The following is a 6803-nucleotide window of genomic DNA, read 5'->3' as shown; positions in this document are numbered from 1 at the left end:
ATCCCTAGGGACAACATGGCAAGTGTGTAAACCTGAAAATAACGTCTACCTTTATGATGGAAACAGTAAAATGAATCAAAATATGCGTGAATCGTTCATTTCTGGTCAGAAGTGAGAAGTCACTCACCAGGGGCAAGAAAGATGTTCCTGTCTTCTCCAATCCAATCAAGTACATAAGATACATGACTAATATGGCCTTTCGTTAATTAGGGAACAAAAACATTTCCGTGACACCCTCTTATAAAAGACTACAGACAAAAGTGACAAGAGTATGTTACCAGACATTCATTTGCCACCGAGCCACAGGAACCTGGAAGCCACCAAGGTTAACTTAGCCCTGTGTCACATGAAGCAAAAAAGTTTTTTGTGTCACCGAAACCAAATAAAGGTTAATTTTCAGCAAAACCTCACGAATCTGAGATGTATCTACAATGGTGCTTGGGATACTTAGAGCAGTTGACCATAGCAACTAATCACCTCACAGCTGCTCTAATTTGTTTTGTTTTTTTTTAATAGTGTCATCTTTCTTTTAACTAATTTTTATACATCTTCAAATGTTATTGGAAAGTCATCTAATAACTACTCACCTTCCTTCCAACTGTTCAGTCATGGGAAGGTCCCACATGACGAGCTTCACCCAAGGCATACAAGAATGTTGGTAAGACAGCTCTTAGAGATTTCTGTGCAAATCAGGACAGGGCTTTACACCCCCATTTCTGAGTGATTTTTCACTTTTGCTCCTTTTTTCCCTCCTTCTGAGAGATAACTTTTTTTGGTTTTCCATCGAAATAACGGTATGAAGGCTTGTTTTCTGTGGGCACAATTCACTTGCTGTGTAAGGGCTCATGCAGATGTCTGTACAAATCGGTCCAAGCACGGACTACTAATGCATGGATCTGCCATGGGTCCCCTGACCAGAACATGACAACTTCATGTACACTGCTCAAAAAAAATAAAGGGAGCACTCAAATAACACATCATAGATATGAATGAATAAAATATTCTCATTGAATACTGTGTTCTGTACAAAGTTGAATGTGCTGACAACAAAATCATACAAAAATCATCAATGGAAATCAAATTTATTAGCCAATGGAGGCCTGGATTTGGAAGGATATTCAAAATCAAAGTGGAAAATCAAATTACAGGCTGATCCAACTTCAGTGGAAATGCCTCAAATCAAGGAAATGATGCTCAGTAGTGTGTGTGTGGCCTCCACGTGCCTGTATGACCTCCATACAATGCCTGGGCATGCTCCTGATGAGGCAGTGGATGGTCTCCTGAGGGATCTCCTCCCAGACCTGGACTAAAGCATCCGCCAACTCCTGGACAGTGTGTGGTGCATTGTGACGTTGGTGCGAGACATGATGTCCCAGATGAGTTCAATCAGATTCAGGTCTGGGGAATGGGCGGGCCAGTCCATAGCTTCAATGCCTTCATCTTGCAGGAACTGCTGACACACTCCAGCCACATGAGGTCTGGCATTGTCCTGCATTAGGAGGAACCCAGGGCCAACCGCACCAGCATATGGTCTCACAAGGGGTCTGAGGATCTCATCTCGGTACCTAATGGCAGTCAGGCTACCTCTGGCAAGCACATGGAGGGCTGCGCGGCCCTCCAAAGAAATGCCACCCCACACCATTATTGACCCACTGCAAAACCGGTCATGCTGAAGGATGTTGCAGGCAGCAGATCGCTCTCCACAGTGTCTCCAGACTGTCACGTCTGTCACATGTGCTCAGTGTGAACCTGCTTTCATCTGTGAAGAGCACAGGGAACCAGTGGCGAATTTGCCAATCCTGGTGTTCTGTGGCAAATGCCAAGCATCCTGCACGGTGTTGGGCTGTGAGCACAACCCCCATCTGTGGACGTCGGGCACTCAGACCATCCTCATGGAGTCGGTTTCTAACGCTTTGTGCAGACACATGCACACTTGCGGCCTGCTGGTGGTCATTTTGCAGGGCTCTGGCAGTGCTTCTCCTGGCTCAAAGGCTAAGGTAGCGGTCCTGCTGCTGGGTTGTTGCCCTCCTACGGCCCCTCCACATCTCCTGGTGTACTGGCCTGTCTCCTGGTAGTGCTTCCAGCTTCTGGACACTATGCTGACAGACACAGCAAACCTTCTTGCCACAGCTCGCATTGATGTGCCATCCTGGATCAGCTGCACTACCTGAGCCACTTGTGTGGGTTGCAGAGTCCGTCTCATGCCACCATGAGTGTGAAAGCACAACTAACATTCAAAAGTGACCAAAACATCAGCCAGGAAGCATTGGTACTGAGATGTGGTCTGTGGTCCCCACCTGCAGAACCACTCCTTTATTGAGTGTGTCTTGATAATTGCCAATAATTTCCATCTGTTGTCTATTCCATTTGCACAACAGCATGTGAAATTGATTGTCAAACAATGCTGCTTCCTAAGTGGACAGTTTGATTTCACAGAAGTTTGATTTACTTGGAGTTTTATTCTGTTGTTTAAGTGTTCCCTTTATCTTTTTGAGCAGTGTATTTCTATGAGACTATCGTGCTTGAGGTGGGACAACAGCGGCCAGTCCATGTATTGCCATTCGAGATTGGACCAAAATACATGGACATCTGCATGAACCCTAAGGTCTTGTATTGGTATGGACAGCTGATGTTTCTATTGACACTGTGGCTGGGCTTCACAGGAGTACCAAGATATGAGCCATGGGAAACTTTAGCTGGAATTCCTGGTGGCAACCCAACAGCACCGTGCGTAGGCACCTGAAAAAGTCTGTTTTCAGGATAATATGCTTTAAAAGCTGTTAGAGAATGATAGATGTATCTGTGGGTGCTAGCTCGGGTCACTGCTGTTAGAGTCCTCGCATTCATTGAGAGAAGCTCATATGGCACAGTGAAAAAAAAAATCATCTCTGAAGGGAAACTCTATAAGGAGCAAAGATTTCCAACTTTTGAAGGTCCACCAGAAAACAAGTATGCACAATATATGACCAAACTTAAGTGGACACCACAATCATATCATATCATCTTGTGTCTTGTCTATGATCAGTGTATGTTGGTGACCTCTTTTTTGGAAGGGCTTTCAATAACATTTTGGATGGTCTCATCTCAAATTTTTGTTCATTTAGACCAGTGTTCCCCAACTCCAGTCCTCAAGAGTCACCAACAGGTCATGTTTTCTGGATTTCCATAGTTATTGCTCTGGTGGTGGAATTATTGCCTGTGTAGGTAATGGAATTGTCACCTTTTTAATACTAAGGAAATTCTGAAAACATGACCTGTTGGTGGCTCTTGAGGACTGGAGTTGGGAAACACTGATTTAGACAAAACAGCATCTGTTCTACAAGTAGACTTCCAATTGAAAGGTGTTAGATGGAGGACTTCTGTGCATTCATTAGTTCCTCCATACCAAACTCATCCAACCATGTCTTCATGCCGTTCACACTTTGTGTACAGGGGCACAGTCATTCTGAAACAGGAAGGGACCTTCTCCAAAATGTTGCCACAAATCTGGATGTAAAATGTGTCTTTGTACACATTTAGCAGATCCCTTCAATGAAAATAAAGCACCAAACCCACTATCCTCCTCCACCATTTTTACAGTTGGCACTTCACTGGTTCTCCAAGGATGCTTAGTGGCATTGAACTTCAGCCAACTCCAGCTGCTTGGCATCATACATGGTTGAATACAAGCTTGTGAGCAGCTGCTTGACCATGGAAACCCATTACATGAAGCTCCCTGACCCAATTTTTGGGCTGATGTCACTTACAGAGGTATTTATGAACTCCACAGTGAGCGATACAACGGAGGAAAGGTGACATTTTTCGCTACACTCCCTTCAGCAAAAAGAAATTGGAAAGTACATAGTGAGGAGGGGGATCCATAGGGCAGATGTAAATGGGCCTTGTCCAAAACTACACAACACTTTGGACTGTAAGATATTTTTGCCCTAATTTCCTTTGCATGAACAACATCCTTGGATGTCTGTGGCTGGTAAGGTGGCACAATGGCTAACACTTCTACAATATACTTGACAACTTTGCTGGAATGTTTAGGAGGCTCTTCGAAAAAAGGGAGACCTCCAGGACTCCCTGAAGATTTAGCATATCTCTTGGACAATGATGATAACTCCAGGAAACAAGTGTTTCAGGAAAGTTACTTACACGTGATGCCAGAATGCCACATTATTAGATGGAGCCCTGGCATCTGATCACTTATTTGGAGCAGGGAACAAAGTGTGGATGCAGTGGTGTAGCATGGGGTGCAAGGGAAACTGCTGCTCCGGGCTTCAAGATCTACGGAGGTGCAAAATTGTAGCCCTCCTCGACTGTCAAGTGATTGGCACCTGTGAGAGCCACTTCTTCTTGGAGTGCTGCACCGAGTACCCACTCTGGTCGCAACAGGAAAGATGAGTTTGTCATTGGCTGCTGCGCTCTGCATAGGCAGTGACTGAAATGACAAAGTTCAGCATAATGAAGTGAGCTATGTCTTCCAGGTCAATACATAATATAGACAGTGAAAATATGTATTGCAATATTTGTACCTGCGCTTAGCCTAACAGGATACTATAGTAAACATACACGATGGGTGATTACCTGGTAGGTGGAGAGATAGTGGTGAGTCCGTCTATGGCGTGTATGGCAAAACTGGGATTGCTCGTGTGCAGGGACTGGAATGGGAAACAGTACACAAATGGGTAACAATATCAAAATATATAGATAAAATCACAAGTAGTGGGCCACTAGAAATAGAATAATGTCAATAAAAGCAAAAGCAAAATAAAGTGAACTATACAGGACTAATAAGTACCTATATAGTGGATCACTTATATAGAGATATAAAACAGTGGGGGGGGGGCTAGTGAACTAACACCCTGGACAGTGCACAACCTGACATAAGTAATATCTATATATATAATTGCCTAAGGGTTTTTCCGTCTGTCTGTCTTTCTGTCTGTCTGTCTGTCTGTCTGTCCTAGAAATCCCATCTCTCTGATTGGTCGAGGCTGCCAGCGACGAAGATGTCATAAAGAACGTAGACATCCCGCGTCTCTGACTGGTCGAGGCCGCCAGGCCTCGACCAATCAGCAACGGGCACAGCGACGATGATGTCATAAAGGACGTAGAAATCCCACGTTTCTGATTCAGCGACGGGCACAGGATCAACGTAGATGTCATAATGGTTGCCATGGTGACGATGATGTCATAAAGGTTGCCTCGACCAATCAGCGACGGGCACAGTCTGCCGCGAATTCTGGAATCATCATTGTCCATATACTACGGGGACATGCATATTCTAGAATACCCGATGCGTTAGAATCGGGCCACAATCTAGTATATATATAATTGTCAGCTTATAGTATACTACTACTACTACTACTATCAGCAACGGGCACAGCGACGATGATGTCATAATGGTTGCCATGGCGACGATGATGTCATAAAGGTTGCCTCGACCAATCAGCGACGGGCACAGCATGGCAACGATGATGTCATAAAGGCTGCCTCGGCCAATCAGCTACGGGCACAGTCTGCCACGAATTTGCTTCGACCAATCAGCGATGGGCACAGTATCGACGTAGATGTCATAATGGTTGCCATGGCGACGATGATGTCATGAAGGTTGCCTCGACCAATCAGCGACGGGCACAGTCTGCCGTGAATTCTGGAATCATCATTGTCCATATACTACGGGGACATGCATATTCTAGAATACCCGATGCGTTCGAATCGGGCCAATGCGTGGCGGCCTCGACCAATCAGAGACGCGGGATTTCCAAGACAGACAGACAGACAAACAAACCCTTAGACAATTATATATATATATATATATATATATATATATATATATATGTGTCTCCAGTTAGTGCATTAGATACATAGCAAGTGAGGATCCAGTACCTGTCATGGGGAAAAAACAGGTAAAGTTGCACTTAAGATGTGCGTAACTTCTTGGTAATAGTAGCAGACAAAAGCGTTTTACTTAGCTTAGGTAAGCGTTGTCTTTAGAAGTCCTCAGGCGGCTAATGCAGGAGCCGTCCCGGCCGGTGACGGGCGCTCGCGCGGCCTGTGTGGAGTCCTATACGATGCTGTGCAGGACCTGCAGTGACGTTTGGGTCACGTGCTACCAGGTAATCACCCATCGTGTATGTTTACTATAGTATCCTGTTAGGCTAAGCGCAGGTACAAATATTGCAATACATATTTTCACTGTCTATAGCTCCTTCTCCTCTGTGTGGTGAGGAGCAGTACCCGCAGCTACCCCCATCCATCCCACAAGCGCCGCTAGTTCATATACCAGTGTATCCCAAATTCGTATTTTTCACAAATTTCCATACGGTGTGCCCGTGGAATTAGTGGCACAATACTGGACTGGTAGAAGGGACAGTGGCAGTACTGACAATTTACAGGCTGGGGGGGGGGGGTTGCGCAAAGTACTTGCCCCAGGCACTGACAACTCACCCTACACCTCTCTGTGGAGGGAAGTAGCATTTAAAAATGAGGCATGTTGTTATGGGCAAAAAAATTTTTGCTGCACTTCTGTAAGAAGCAGAACCTGAAGTAGCGGCTGCAAAGATTGTCCAGTATGTGTTATAATGTAACTGTGGCTGGCACTGTTATGGGGTCACTGCAGCTGTTATAGGGGCACTGTGACTGTTATTCTTATGGGGGTACTGTGACTTGTGCTTTTATTGGTGTTATTATGGGGCACAGTGGTTGGTACTGTTATGGGGTGTCATGCAGCTGAAGTGCAGTACAGAGCAACCTCCACCAGGGGGAGCTTGGTAGGGAAGCCAGACTGCACACACAGAGCAACTGTACAGACT

Source organism: Ranitomeya imitator, chromosome 9 (assembly GCF_032444005.1).
Source record: "Ranitomeya imitator isolate aRanImi1 chromosome 9, aRanImi1.pri, whole genome shotgun sequence".
Taxonomy (NCBI): Eukaryota; Metazoa; Chordata; class Amphibia; order Anura; family Dendrobatidae; genus Ranitomeya; species Ranitomeya imitator.
This window is presented reverse-complemented; position numbering follows the sequence as displayed.